This window comes from Macrotis lagotis, chromosome 5 (assembly GCF_037893015.1).
Source record: "Macrotis lagotis isolate mMagLag1 chromosome 5, bilby.v1.9.chrom.fasta, whole genome shotgun sequence".
Lineage (NCBI taxonomy): Eukaryota > Metazoa > Chordata > Mammalia > Peramelemorphia > Peramelidae > Macrotis > Macrotis lagotis.
This window is the reverse complement of record NC_133662.1, coordinates 4,387,983-4,404,374: the sequence shown is the minus strand read 5'-3', so window position 1 is coordinate 4,404,374 and position 16,392 is coordinate 4,387,983. Positions and strand designations below refer to the sequence as shown.

The following is a 16,392-nucleotide window of genomic DNA, read 5'->3' as shown; positions in this document are numbered from 1 at the left end:
TTATCTTTTATTCTAATTCTAATTACATTGATTTTGCTAGTGCAAAAGATTTTATATATTTCAAAATTATCTAATATATCTTTTAGAATTTCCTTTATTTATGACTCCTTATGAATTCTTCCCCCATATATACTTGCATACCTTATTTTTATAATATATTTTTATTTAAATCTGATGTTTTTACGTTGCTTTCATTTCTCTGACCTAATAAAAGAGGAAAAAAAGGAGAAAAATATGTAAAACACTGAAAAAAAATTTGTGATCATATTCAGTTTTTCATATTTATGGATTTCACCTCTGTCCAGGAGCAGGGGCTTAGAGGTACCTTGTCATATCTCTTTTTTGTAACTACTCTTGTCTTTTCTTGCTGATTTAAAAAGTTTTATTGATGTTTTTGGTTTTTATATCGTAGTCGTTATTGGTAAAGCCTCCACCCCATCCCACCCCACCCTCACCCTGCCTCAAAGGAGCTTACGCTTATAACAGAGAAAAACTATTAAGCAAAACCAACTGACAAAGCAACTACATCTAAAAGCTTACATAATATGGTTGTTTCACCAATATCATCCCTTTGCCACCATCTAAAGAAGGGAAGTACATTTTTTTTTCATTTTTGTCATTATGATTATATATATATGTGTGTGTATATATATATATATATATATATATATATACATATATATATATATATATATATTGTTCAATTTCATTTTATGGGGTTTTTCCTGTTTACATTACTATAGCTGTTCTATATGTTGTTTTCTTGCTTCTGCATACTTTATGCTATGTTAGTTAATATTCTCCCTTTGTTTCTCTGAATTTTTTTTTAAATTCACAATTTCTTATAGGATAATAATATCTCATGCCATTTATATGAACCACTTGTTCAGTCATCCCACAGCTGACGGACAGTGTTTCATTATCTCAAACAATGCTGCTGTATATATTTTGGTATGTTTTCAAACTTTTTTCTCTCTTCAGTCTCTTAAGACCATATTAGCATTCTTTAGCTTAGACTAATAATTATTGGTATCTCATGTCACCAGGTTCCTGGATATAAAGGGGAAATTCAGAAATATTTTAATATGTTCTTTCTCTTATTAGTAATTGGACTTAATTTTTCTATGATTGTTTATCTTTTGCCATCTTTTTTTTAAACTGGAAAATATGTTTATTAACTTTCAAACTTTCCCTCATACATGGCCATAAAAAATTCTCTATTTTCATTATACATGAGTCTAACTTCTTTCTACATAGTTATAATGGCATATAGATTTATAATTTAGCTTTTCATAATACACTGTTAAAGTACATCATTTGAGTTCTGTTAAATATTTATAAGCACTCATTTTCAAATCAGATATTTGAAAAAAACAATTTATGTACATAGTTTAGGAGATTAGCATAAGATGCTTTTTATTAAGAGGTATATATGATCAGAAGATCAACAGAACATTTGCTAAAATTTTAGTTAGTATTTCTATTCAGTGTTGCCTATCTTTTTGCTTTGGTCATTCATAAACACTCAATCCTTTAGTCCTGAAAATTAAGTCAGTATAAATATGGGGCCATATTAGTTTAGCTAGCTGCTGGATCAAACTGATATTCAACACTATTAAATATGAAAACCGTCCTTAGTATCAAAATTTTCTGCACTCCACCACAAACTGCTGTCTTTTGCCTTAAAATACAGTTTGTGAATAGGAAAAAAATCTGTTATTAAGTATTTCTATTTGATTTTGTAGTATTTGTGAGAAAAATACTGAATGACCTAATCTGTCCACACTGAAGACAGTTTAGGGGACCCACAAGTTGATACCAAACATTCTTGGAAATTGGGCTAGGCCATGCATGATGTGGCAGCAGAATTCCTCGTGGTAATCATTCTATTTGTATACAGCAATTGAGTATTCACTGCAAGCCATAACTTGTAGTGGTTTTTCTTTTTAAACTCTTTGGCTATATTCCATTCCAAAAAGAGAATGATGCTTGAGGTTCAGCACCATGATAATGCTATGTTTTAGTACTAAGAAGTGTGCTTCTTGTGGATGAAAACCTGATTAAAAATATATACACGTATATGTAATCTGATTAAACCATAGAACACACTAAGATTCTTCTCTAAAGAAGTAAATGAGAGGGGATGGACAATCAACGTATATACTTCAATAAACAGAAGATAAACTGATCCATTTTTTTCATTTTTGCCATCTTTTGAGAACTACTCATTTATATCATTATTGGGAAATGATTCCTTAGTCTTTTATATTTGTGTCAAATCCTCTTAAAATTTAGATTATTCAATTATGCCATAATTTAAAAAATATTCAGGATCAATTTTTTAGATATCTCAGAGTAGAAGAATACCATCCAAAAGGACAAGATCACAGGTGGATATGTTAGCAAAAGCACCTGAGAAGACATCAGCAAGTATTGACTGATTATGTCTATTTTCTCATTTCTATAGTATTATGAGAATGGTCTCTGTATCTATCAGGGGTATCCTTGATGAAAGTAGGAAGTCAATTTAATTCAGTAAATATTATCTGCTATGTGTAAGGCACTGTGCCCAGGCATTGGGTTTTTGTTTGTTTTTAGTCTGCAATGTAGTCTAGTCCCAGTGTAGAAATTCCCTGAACTCTTCCTGTTCTTTACTTCTCTTTTAACTTTCAGGCTTAGAGAGCTGGCTAGCATTACTGAGAGTCAGTTAAATTACTTGCTCAGTGTCAGAGACTGGCCTTGGAACCCCAGTCCTTCCTGACTCCAAGTCTCTCAAGCACTGGAGATAAAAAGATGAGGAAAAAAAATAGATCCTCCCTTCAAGAAATTCATATTATGTTGAGGAAACACCAATAAATACAAGATAATTTAAGGAGAGAGAGACACCAGAGAGAAAAGAGAGACTAAGAGACAGAGTCAGATAGAAAGACAAAGATACAGAGACAGAGAGATGAAGATAGAGACAGAGACACACATACACAGAGAAACAGAGACAGAGAGAAAAGACAGATAATGAAAGAGATCAGAGATAGAGACAGAGAGACAATGAAAGAGACACACAGAGAGAAATAGAGACAGCTAGAGAGAGAAAAAGAGAAACACAGAGATTCACAGAGAGATAGAGAAAGAGATAAAAAAATCAGAGACAAAGACAGAGAGGTATAGGGAAGTAGACAGCAAGAGAGAGGAGAGGGACAGAGAGAGACAGGCAGAGAGAGAGAGAGAGAGAGAGAGAGAAAGAGAATGAGAGAAGTGGAAACATAGACAGAGAGAGAAAGAGACAATCAGAAAGAAGAGAGACAGAGAAAGGCAGATAGACCAGAGAGACAAAGACATATAGACACGGAGAGATGCTCTGACATGCTCTGAACACACAGGAGGAGATCCAGGGGAAAGTAAGAATATCACAAAAAACCCAGGCAAGGGATTACTGAGAAGGAGGTTGTGCTTAGTAGAGATGAAAAACTATAGGAAGGTCATCAGTAGTTAAGAGTACTTTTTAAGAGCAGATTGAGGCAACTAGGGGAGACAGAGATCAGGCTGCAAGGGGTTAAATGAATGAGGAGAAATGAAATGGAGGCAAAGAATGCAGCCTTTTTCCCCTCCTTGGCAGGGAAAAGTAGAAGAGCTGTAGCTTAGTGGGGGAGAAAGGAGATAGAGAGACCAACAGAGACAAAGAGATAAAAGAGACAGAGAGATAGAGATATGAGAGACAGAGACAGACAGATACACACACACACACACACACACACACACACACACACACACACACACACACACACACAAACACAAATAAAACCAACAGCTGAGAGAATCAAGAAAGTCACCTGGGCTATGTTTAGGTGGAAGCTAAGGATTCCTGGAGGCAGACAGGAGGTTGTTCTAAACCCATGGGAAGTCCTGATGGAAATAAAAGAGTGAGCTGAGGCAATACAGTCCAGTGTGACTGGAATGTAAAGAATGTGAAGAGGAAATCATGTGACAGATCTGAGAAGGTAGGTTGAAGCTCAAATGTGAGGTTTGAGAGTTTGTTATAGAAACAATAACCAAGCATTGAATAACTGTGAGCAGGGCAAGGCTATCTTCAGACTTGTCTGTACCTTAGGAATATTATTTTGTTGCCTGAAGATAGACCAGAGGAGAGAGACTAGAATCAAGGAAACTAACTAATTGGTTATTGCAGGAGTTAAAGGGAAAAGGATGCTCATGAGAATGATAAAGAAAGCAGAATCACTAAGACTTGGAAATTAAGTGGACATGTGACACGATGTAGAAAAGAGGCAGGTTCTAAATCTAGGCAAGTGGAAGGAGGGCAGTCCTCTGTTCTCAAAAGAAGTAGGAAAATTTGAAGGAACCGCTGGCTTAGGAGGAAAGATGAGTTCTATTTTTGGATATGTCGAGTTGATGTGTCAGTGGGACATCCCAGTGTGAAGTTATTCAGCAGTGGGAGATCAGAAGACAAATTAGGGCTGAATTTTAATAGTTTTGAGAGTCATTAAGATAGAGATGACCACTGCATTCATAGGGACAGATGAGATTGTGGAACCTTTAGAGACATTTGCATTGAAGGGGTGAGATGTGGCTGGTGACATGCTCTGAGTACACAGGAGGAGATCCAGGGGAAAGTAAGAATATCACAAAAAAACCCAGGCAAGGGATTACTGTGCTTAGTAGAGATGAAAAACTATAGGAAGGTCATCAGATTTAGTAGTTAAGAGTACTTTTTAAGAGCAAATTGGAGGCAAAGAATGCAGCTTTTTTTCCCCCCCTAGAAGCTTGGCAGGGAAAAGTAGAAGAGCTGTAGCTTAGTGGGGGATGGTTATGATTATTTAAGGATGGGGGTGACTTGGGCATGTTTGTTGGCAGCAAAGATGAAGCAAGTGGGTAGAGAAATATTTGAGAAGAGGAGAGGAAACATTTGAAGAGGAAGGTCCTGGGGGAAGACAGAGAGAGAGAGAGAGACAGAGACACAGACACAGACACAGGACACAGAGAGACAAAGAGACGGAGAAACAGAGAGAAAAAGAGACAGAGAGAGAGAGAGACAAAGACAGAGAGAGAGAGAGGCAGAGAAAGAGAGAGAGACAGAGACAAGAGAGACAGAGAGAGATACAGGGTACATGTAGAGAGATTGGCTATGGCAAGGAGAAAAGCTACCAATTTCTTAGAGGTATGAAAGGAGAGAAAGGAGAACAGAGGGACTTTATGGTGTGGAGTAAAGGACAAAAAAGAGTTCACAGTGGATGAACTTGATTTTGTCAGTAAAAGAAGTGACAAAGGTCCTCTGCTAAGATTGAGGGAGAGAGGTAGGAGGGGAGTAGGCACTGAAAGAGCTTGAGAGAAAAGAAGTTTTAGAATAGTTGCTACAGGGAGCAGGAAAGAATGAAAAGAATGCTATGTCTTGGGGATCAGTTGAGATAAAAGAATATACTTTTATTGGACCCAGTCCAATAGTTTGACCTTTAAACTTTTTAATTTTTAAAACTATGAACTTGAAAAATATCAACAAACATTTCTTTTTTTTAAATCGATTTATTTAAAAAAATTTTAATTCCAAATTCTCTCCCTCTTCCACCCCTCCCCCATCTATTGAGAAAAGCAAGCAATGTGATAGCAATTATACATGTGAAGTCATGCAAAACATATTTCCATATTAGACATGTTGCAAAAAATAAACAAGAAAAAGCAAGGAAAATTAAGTGAAAAAATAAAGCATGAATATTTCAATATAAAAAGAACAGAAAAAGAGGATTTCATAAGGAATTATGTGGTTTTTTATGTACATGTTGAATTTAATTATAGTTACAAAACTGCTTTGCTTTTCTGTGTCCCTTCTTAAGCATTCTTATGCTTTCTTCCATGTATTTTTTAAATAATTCATTAATGACCCTTATTTGCCTCACTTTCACTCCTCATCCTTTCTACAAGAGCATTTGGTATCTGCTGAAGGAAGCTAGAAATTGGGACAGAAAATATATTGGATTGAAGGTGTCAGGTTCAAACTAAGTTTGGATCCTGGTTTAGCCAAATCTGGGTATTCTTGGGTAAATCACTTAAATTTTCTGCAATTTAGTCTCTTTATCTGTAAAATAAGGAATTTGGACTGACTGACCTCTAAAGATTCTTTCCCATCCAATTATTCTAACAAAAGTGGGAACAGAGAAAGAAGTTGGTTAGGGTAATCCAGGTGTTTTATTTTTCATTTTTTATTTTATTTTTATTTTATTTTTTATTTTATTTTATTTTATTTCTTATTTCTTATTTTTTATTCATTTTTTATTCATTGCTATTTTTATTCATTCCTAATTTAGATACCAAAAGACAAAAAGACAAAAACAAACAACCAGAAACATTCCCATTGATCTCTAAAAATTTTAATTTTTAAAATTATGATTTGAAAAATATCAACAAACAAACTTTTTAAAACCAATTTAGTTTTAAAATTTTTGAGGTTGGGGCCATCTAGGTGGCTGGAGTCAGGAGTACCTGAGTTCAAATCCGGCCTCAGACATTTAATAATTACCTAGTTGTGTGGCCTTGGGCAAGTCACTTAACCCTGTTTGCCCTGGAAAAACCTAAAAATTTTTTAAAATTTATTTTTATTAAAGATATTATTTGAATTTTACAATTTTCCCCCCAATCTTACTTCCCTCCCCCCACCCCACCCCATGGAAAGCAATCTGTCAGTCTTTACTTTGTTTCCATGTTATACCTTGATCCAAATTGGGTGTGATGAGAGAGAAATCATATCCTTTAAGAAAAGACAAGAAGTCTAAGAGGTAACAATAAGATATGTTTTTTTCTAAATTAAAGGGAATAGTCCTTGTACTTTGTTCAAACTCCACAGCTCCTTATCTGGATACAGATGGCACTCTCCTTTGCAGACAGCCCAAAATTGTTCCCGATTGTTGCACTGATGGAATGAGCCAATCCTTCAAGGTTGAACATCACTCCCATGTTGCTGATAGGGTGTACGGTGTTTTTCTGGTTCTGCTCATCTCACTCAGCATCAGTTCATGCAAATCCCTCCAGGTTTCCCTGAAATCCCATCCCTCCTGGTTTCTAATAGAACAATAGTGTTCCATGACATACATAGACCACAGTTTGCTAAGCCATTCCCCCAATTGAAGGACATTTACTGGATTTCCAATTCTTTGCCACCACAAACAGGGCTGCTATAAATATTTTTGTACAAGTAATGTTTTTACCTTTTTTCATCATCTCTTCAGGGTATAGACCCAGTAGTGCTATTGCTGGGTCAAAGGGTATGCACATTTTTGTTGCCCTTTGGGCATAGTTCCAAATTTCTCTCCAGAAAGGTTGGATGAGTTCACAGCTCCAGCAACAGTGTAATAGTGTCCCAGATTTCCCACAACCCTTCCAACAATGATCATTATCCTTCCTGGTCATATTGGCCAATCTGAGAGGTGTGAGGTGGTATCTCAGAGAAGCTTTAATTTTCATTTCTCTAATAATTAATGATTTAGAGCATTTTTTCATATGGCTATGGATTGCTTTGATCTCATCTGTAAATTGCCTTTGCATATCCTTTGACCATTTGTCAATTGGGGAATGGCTTTTTTGTTTTAAAAATATGACTCAGTTCTCTGTATATTTTAGAAATGAGTCCTTTGTCAGAATCATTAGTTGTAAAGATTGTTACCCAATTTACTACATTTCTTTTGATCTTGTTTACAGTGGTTTTATCTGTGCAAAAGCTTTTTAATTTAATGTAATCGAAATCATCTGGTTGGTTTTTGGTGCTGTTCTCCAACTCTTCCTTAGTCATAAACTGCTCCCCTTTCCATAGATCTGACAGGTAAACTAGTCCTTTATCTTCAAATTTGCTTATAAAAACCTAAAAAATTTTGAGGTCCAAATTCTCTCCTCTCCTATTCCTCCCCTACCCATTGAAAAAGCAAGTAATATGTATACAGCACAACATAAGAAGAGGATTCAATATAAAACCATAAATTTCCATTTCACACTTTTTTTTAAACTATGTAATAGGGCAGCTAGGTGGCACAGTGGATAGAGCACCAGCCCTGGAATCAGGAGTACCTGAGTTCAAATCCAGCCTCAGACACTTAATAATTACCTAGCTGTGTGGCCTTGGGCAAGCCACTTACCCTATTACTTTGAAATAACTAAAAACAAAAAACAAAAAACAAAAACAACCCTATGTAATAAATACCTCACATCATTTTCAAAGCTACCCTGCTTTTCGCTTGCTCTCTAATTTTCTTTTTTTCTCTGCTCTGCACTTTTTTCCTGTCCTTCCCTCTTTCTTACCTTAGAGAAAGGCTACCATTAACTATCCATACATATATAGTGTATATATATATATATATATATATATATATATATATATATATATACACATATGTGAAACAATATTATACATCTTTTTATTTATCAGTTCTTTCTCTGAATATAGATAGCATCTTCTTCCATAGGTCCTTTATAATTGATTTGAAATTAATTGATCCTTAAAATGTGGAAGAATTCACTTATGGGCAGCTAGTGATTGAGAATGGGTCCTGGAGTCAGGAGGATCTGAGTTCAAATCCAACCTCAGACACTTAATACTTAACTGTGTGACCTTGGGCAAGTCACTTAATACCATTGCCTTAAAAAAAACAAGAAAAAAAGAATTTATTTAGAAATCCTTCTGATCCTGATACTTCTTAGGAAACTCATTTATGGTCCGTTCAATTTCTGTTAATCTAGGCAGTTTATATTTTTGTAAATATTCTTCCATTTCACTTAAATCATTAACTTTATTGGCATATAATTGGGCAAAATTACTAACTTGATTTCACCTTCATTAGCAGTATATTCACCCTTTACATGCCTATTTTATTGTTTTGTTTTGTTTTTTTGTTTTTGCAAGGCAAATGGGGTTAAGTGGCTTGCCCAAGGCCACACAGCTAGGTAATTATTAAGTGTCTGAGAGTGGATTTGAACCCAGGTACTCCTGACTCCAAGGCCAGTGCTCTATCCACTGCGCCACCTAGCTGCCCCTGTTTTTTCATAAAATCAGTTGTTAGTTTTTGTTAATTCAATGATTTTCTAATACTCAATTTTGTTAATTACAGCTTTAATTTTTAAGATTTACAATTTGATGTTTAATCAGATTTTTAATCTGTTTATTTTCTAGTTCTTTTTTTAAATTGCATACCAATAATTTGGTTGTTGACTTTCCATTTAGTTTTTTAATCCATGTTTCATGCAGTTTTTGTAGACAATTTTATATCTAGACCTTGTTTAACTGTTCTATAATTGACTAAAAGGTATAGAGAGTACAACACTCCACTTTGTTTATATTTGTTGATTTAAAAAAAACATTTAATGGGTAGTTAGGTGACACAGTGGATAGAGCATTGGCCCTGGAGTTAGAAGGACCTGAGTTCAAATTTGACCTCAGATACTTAATAAATATCTAGCTTGTGTGGTCTTGGGCAAGTCACTTAACTCCACTGTCTTACAAAAACAAAAAAAATATTTATATCTGCTCTTTTTGTGATAGCAAGAAAACTGAGGAAATGTCCATCAAATGGGGAAATGGATGAACAAACTGTGGTATGTGAATGTAATGGAATGCTATTGTACAATAAGAAATGATAAGAAAAATCTGGAAAGACTCATATGAACTGATACCAAATGAAATGAGCAGAACCAGGAGAACATTGTACATAGTAACAGTCACTGTGTGAGGCTCAACTAAGAGTGACTTTATTCTCAGCAATACAATGATCCAAAACAATTTCAAAAGACATAATGGAAAATGCTTCCCATATCCAGGGAAAGAATTATAGAATTTGAATGCATATGGAAGCTTACTATTTTCACTTTCTTATGTATTTTTTAAAATTTTATTTATTTATGGCAAGGGGTTAAGTGACTTGCCCCAAGTCACACAGCTAGGCAATTATGAAATGTCTGAATCTGGATTTAAACTCTGGTCCTCTGACTCTAGGGTCAGTATTCTATCCACTGCACCACCTAGCTGCCCAAAGGCTATGCACTTCTAACATTTGTGCCTCATTCCTGGGATGGTCTTTGTGTATATCCACTCTTCTCATTCATGCTGTATGTATTTGTGGGGGAGACTATACCCTGGGATTAAGGTGAAGGGGGAATATTTTATATCCACTTTTTTTTTACCATGCCATTTTTTTTTGGTGTGTTTTTTTTTTTTGCAAGGCAATGGGGTTAAGTGGCTTGCCCAAGGCCACACAGCTAGGCAATTATTAAGTGTATGAGGCCAGACTCCAACTCAGGTACTCCTGACTCCAGGGTTGGTGCTCTTTCCACTGCGCCACCTAGCAGCCCCAACCATGCCATTTTATGCCTTTACTCTGAGTAGTTTGTAATAGTTAACTATTAAAGTGTACTCATGGGGTCCCATGTGGCGTAACAACACCAGCAACAGACATTTATATAACACTTACCATGTACCAGACATTTTAAGAACTTTACAATTTCTCATTTGATCCTGACAACAACCCTACAAAGTAGGTGAATACAGATTAGTAAACTGAGACAGAGCTTAAGTGACTTGTCTAGGGCCACACAGCTAATAAGTATCTAAGAGGTTGGATTGGAACTCAGGTTTTTTTGGCTTCAGACCCAGAGTTTATGCATTTTTCAGGATGTCCTGTCTGTGCTGTCAATTCCCAGCTGGAAATGACTGGGCTCCTTCCCTGGATGATGGATTCTGGAACCAGGACTGGTGGGCCTCTCCCAGGACTCTAGTAATGGGGAAGGTAGGGATGGCTAAATTCTAAAAATACATGAACTACCAAGTCAACTAGTTTCTGGATAGTTTTGGGATGTTCAAATCCACAAATGACTCACCTTCAACCTAGGGACAATAATGATCATAACTAATTTTTTTTTTTAGATTTTTCAAAGCAATGGAGTTAAGTGGCTTGCCCAAGGCTACATGGCTAGGTAATTATTAAGTGTCTGAGACTGGATTTGAACCCAGGTACTCCTGACTCCAAGTCCAGTGCTCTATTCACTTCGCCACCTAGCCGCCCCAATCATAACTAATTCTTATGGAGCCCTTTAAGGTTTGAAAATACACATATTATCTTTGCTCTGTGAGGAGCTGGTAAAGAGGTGGTGCCCACCTATGTGTCAGAACTATTCCTTGATAGGTTTTGTATGGTAGAAATAACACTTTTTTTTTTTTATGAAATCAGGGACCTGGATTTGAATCCCACTTTCAACATCCATTACCTATGTGATCTTGGACAAAATGTTAAACCCGTTGGTCTCACTGATGACCTTGGAGATTCTTTTCAGCTTTAAATCTATGACATTATAGGACCAGTAACAAAAGAAGCATAAAACAGAGGGAGACACATTGAACACAAAGGTATTCAACTGAAAAAAGAATATATAGAATATGAAGTCTGATGATCTTGTGACTGGCATTGTGTTGATTATGTCAAGTCCAAAAATACTGATGATGAGAAAGTGCGATGGCATGGTCATGTAGCAATCTACTTTTCCTAGAGCTTCCATGTTAATCTTTCTTATGAACTGCTCTAAACGTGATACTCAACAACCTTCAAAGCCCAAACAGCCATCCCCACCCACAACCTTCATTGAGGGGAGAAATTATATGGAGAAGGGGTCCATCTTCCCCATTACTAGAGTCCTGGGAGAGGCCCACCAGTCCTGGTTCCAGAATCCATCATCCAGGGAAGGAGCCCAGTCATTTCCAGCTGGGAGTTGACAGCACAGGCAGGACATCCTGAAGAAGAGGAGACACTAGGCAAGTCAGACCACCTTGGCCATCATTTTCCCTTAGGTCCTGGTGGAGACAGCTCAGGACCCTGAACCCAAAAGCCTTGGAAGTCAGTGCTTCCAGTCCAGAGTGCCCAATCATTATCTTGGGAAGCAGCCCCTGTGCAAGACAGCCTGGCTACTGCTCCTGCAGGGACTACAGCTACAGCTGAAGACCCCAGAGAGAAAGTTCTTGTCACTGTCATATGGTTCAACATCAGAAACCGGTATAATCTCAACAGTAGAAATGACATGAAAGCAGAGACATCCCCATTTGCTTTGGTGCTGTTCCCTAAGGACTGGATAATTTTATTTTTTGAGGCAATCTGGGATTATGACTTGCCCAGAGTCACAAAGCTTATATCTCATTTGATTTGGACTCAGGTCCTCCTGCCTCTATAGGGCCTGTGCTACCTAGCTGCCCCTGGGATTTTTTTCCATTTGATTTTGTATTTTCTCCCCCATTAAAATGGGAGCCTCTTTTTTTTTTTTTTAAGTTTTTGCAAGGCAATAGGGTTAAGTGGCTTGCCCAAGGCCACATAACTAGGCAATTATTAAGTGACTGAGGCCAGATTTGAACTCAGGTACTCCTGACTCTAGGGCCAGTGCTCTATCCACTGCATCACCTAGCTGCCCCAAATTTGAGCCTCTTAAGAGCAGAAACTATCTTCTATTTGTATCCACAGTGTAGCATTTTGTATATAGTGAAGATTTAGTAAATGCTTCATTCATTCTTTCTTCCATTCAATTGCCTACCAGATCAATAGACTCCTGAACTTGCCTTTTGTGTTCCTCCACAGACTGGCATTGTGCTAAGATATAAAGAAAGTCTGAAAAAGAGGTATCTAATGGGGAAGATAAGACACAAACAACTACATCCACAGAAGATAGACTCAGTGAAGGGAGAAAGGAGGCTCTCGCTGTTCCGCCTGAACGATGTTGCCTTCCAGTCACAGTTATCTCCTTTCCGCCAATGTAGGCCAGCGTCCCCAGGTGGTTCAAGGACGCGTTTATACTTGAGTGGTGTGAGGGAATTTCAGGACAGTTTGTAAGGTAAGTCACATGTTTGTCAGCCTCCTGTTTCTTCTCCTGGCTCAGGTTAGAAGCTGTAAGTAATCCCTTCCAAGAGCTTCCTGTGGTCACCTTTCAGAGGGGCCCTGAAGCTTGGCCGATTCTCCCTGGTCCACCTGAGCAGTATTATGACTTTTAATTTTCAACTTTAGGAAGGTCAGGTCCTTTCCTCTTTCCAACTATTGTCTTTCTACTGGTCTTTGGTCAAACATGTGATATATTTTCTGCCTCTTTCGGCAACTTGGCTGATAAAAATTTGCAGGGGGTGGGGGAGGGAATGATTGGTGCAGCATTGTAGTCTGGAAAAAAATCACTGATTTTTCAGGTCTTATATTCCCAGTCCAATGAGCAGTCTCTGGCCCTGGGCATACGCTGCCTTTCTTGCTTGTTACCCTCCTCTCCTTTCTTCCCTGCCCCAGTTCTGAAACTCTAGCTGCTTGCCTATGACCTCAGAGGTGGGAAGTCAATCATACTTGCCTGACCAGTACCCATTCCTTTTCTATAAACCATTCAAACTATCCTGAAGCAGAGAACAGATCTTGATGTAAGAAGCCTCTTGCAAAATGATCCCAGACTCTCCTGTTATGGCCAGAAGCCATCTTGCCCATGGTTCTTTGGCAATATACCATTTTGCATGTGTTCGATCTTCCCTTTCTCAGTCCAGTTTTGGAGGTGTTGGTCCCAATCTTGGTGACAGAGGAAGATTAGGTGAGTTGTCTGAATTTAGAGGTAACAGTCCAGGCTCCTTGGTGAGGGTTCTGTAGGCTGCCCCAGTAACCTTCCTTTCCTGCTTCTGGCTCCCTTGGGCATCTCCAGTTAAGTCACTTGGCCCTTCCTGGAATGAGCCAAAGGAAAAAGCCTATTGCTTCCATCCCCATTGGCTCATTTAATTTTTCTCTGAAGCCCAGCAAAGAGTCCTAACACTTTGGGGCACAAATAGGAACACTGGCAAAAGAGAATGACAGGATTTAGAGCTGTCAGGGACCATAGAATCCACTCCAACTCTCCATTTTAAAGTTGGTACCCAAAGTTATAGGATCATAGATTTAAAGCTTGAAGATACCTCAGAGGCAGCCAAACTCAAACCCATTGCTTATAGAGAAGGTAAGTGAGGCCCAGAGAAACTAAATAACTTGCTCAGGTCACAGAGCTAGGATCACTATGCAAATTCAGATTATCTGATATGATAATAACTCTAGGGTTGGACAGAAGGTGAAATCTCCTTCCTCTTTATAACACCCTTTATGTTCCTGTTCTTCATCTAGAATCTCTCATTTTCTTTTCCCTTTGTATAGGCATTCAAAACCCATAGGAAAACCCAAGGAAGGAAGGCATGGGAATGGGGTGAGTTTTTCTGAATTATCTCCCCAACTTTGTCTGTATTTGTCTTGGCCAATATCATCATGGCCATCCCGTTACAACTCATAACAGCTCACTTTCACATCATCCTTTAAGTGTTCTCTAAGGTAGACTATTTCTTATTTTGCAGCATTCATGATCTCATCTGTGGATATTCTTTCCCACCATTGTAGCCCTTTTAGTACCTTTTTATTTTGGGCAGGGCAATGGGGTTAAGTGACTGGACCAAAGTCACACAGCTACATAATTATTAAGTGACTGAAGTCAAATTTGAACTCAGGGTCTTCCTGACTCCAGGGCTGGTGCTCTATTCACTATGGCATTTAAATGCTCCCCTTTTAGTACCTTCTTATCCCATGCAAGTTATTTAGATTCTTCCATAAAACCTCCAGAAAGAATCTACCCAATATGTTGGAGAAGCCTTCCTCTAAGTTGTGGATCATTTCACATTCACCTATCTTTCTGTGGATTCATTTTCATATGCCATTGTGTATATGAGTCATGGTTGATAATTTAGGCTATGGTGTAGCATCCCCACCATGGGTTCCTCCATTTCTCTTTTGGTTTGCTTCTATTTTTATTTTTTCAAAGGCTGTGGCAGCCCTCAGAAGAATAGTGTGAAATGGTCAATCAGTCAATGTCATTTGTTATGCTCCTATACTAGGCACTAAGCTGACTAAGGGGGTTCAGAGAAAGGTAAAAAGATAGTTCCTGCCCACAAGGAGGTTAACACTCTAATTAGGAGACAACAAATATGTAAAACAAATTATTTTAGGAGTATAAATAGGGAATGGGAAAAGTTCTGGGTTTGGGAGCAACTCAGGATTATTGAAAGCACTGCAGTTTTTGAGATATGATCTGGCTCTGTTTCTTCTTAGTTGATTACCTGTTCAACTTAGGAGAAAATACAATGAAAATAATCCAGATGAAAATAGGAAAAAAAAGGGTTTTCTAGATGATTCTATGCAGTAAACCCACATTTTTTTAAATTAAAAATTTTAATCAATAAACATTTATTTTTTTCTCTCTACCATCTCCCCTGGCTGTCCCCCCTCTCCAGCAAAAACCAAAAAATAAAACCTTGTAACAAAATGCATAGTAATGTAAAAAAAAAATTCCTTTTGGTCATGTCCCCTAAAAGTGTCTCATTCTGTATATATAGTTCGTTTCCTATCAGGAGGCAGGTAACATTTATAAAAATTACTAAGCACTTTAAGGTTTTCAAAATGCTTTGTAAATGATTTACAAATATTTATTATCATCATCAACTAGTAGATGAGGAAACCTGAAGCTAAGGAGGCTTATGAAAACTTGTTGAGGCCATGAAATGAGTATTTGAGACTGTATTTAAACTCAGGTCTTCCTGACTCTGAGGCCATTGATCTATTCCCAGTTACCTTGTTTGTTATTGATTGATCAGAGTTCTTTCAAAGATTTTTGCTTTTACAGTTTTTGTTCTAGTATGAATTCTTCTCTTGGTTCTGTTCCCTCCAGTCTGCAGTAGTTTATATCAATCTTCCCATGTTTTCCTGGAACTACTCATGTCATTTCTTATATAATTTAACACACTTCTATTGTGTTCATAAAGCACAATTTGTTTAATCATTTCCTAATTGGAGGATACCTCTTAGTTTCCAGTTTTTTTGCTAAAACAAAAAGAACTACAATAAATATTTTTGTATATAAGGGACCTTTTCCTCTTTCTTTTATCTCCTTGGGGGTAGAGATCAAGTAGCAATGTTTTTTGGATTAGAGTAGCCACAGTTCTGAACTTTTAGGGTATTGCTTTTCAGAATCAATTCATAGATATACCAATAATATTAAATGTTTGTTTTCCCATAAATACTTCAACATTTGTTATTTTCTTAATTTGTTAGCTTTGCCAATCTGTTGAATATGAGTGGCTTTAATTTGCATTTCTCTAATTATGATTATTTTGGGGCAGTTTTTTCATATGGCTATAAATAGCTTGAATTTCTCTGAAAATTGACTGTCATATCTTTTGATTCCTTATCAAATGGGAAACACTCTCATGCTTAAAAATTTGAACACATTTCTTATAATTGAAATGAAACTCTGTAAGAAAGACATGCCAGTAGACTATATCTCTAGAGTCATATGATTCATTTAAAGGTAGACAGAATATAAAATCCTGCTTTGCTT

General features: G+C 37.1%; 1 long non-coding RNA gene across 1 annotated transcript in view; it reads left to right on the top strand.

Moving 5' to 3' along the window:
* LOC141523375 (uncharacterized) overlaps positions 1–16,392 on the top strand; it is a 41,532-nt gene that overhangs the window by 21,630 nt on the left and 3,510 nt on the right. The window contains exons 2-3 of the long non-coding RNA XR_012478470.1: positions 12,600–12,852; positions 14,166–14,214. This is a non-coding gene — a long non-coding RNA (uncharacterized LOC141523375). The remainder of the gene's footprint in view (positions 1–12,599; positions 12,853–14,165; positions 14,215–16,392) is intronic.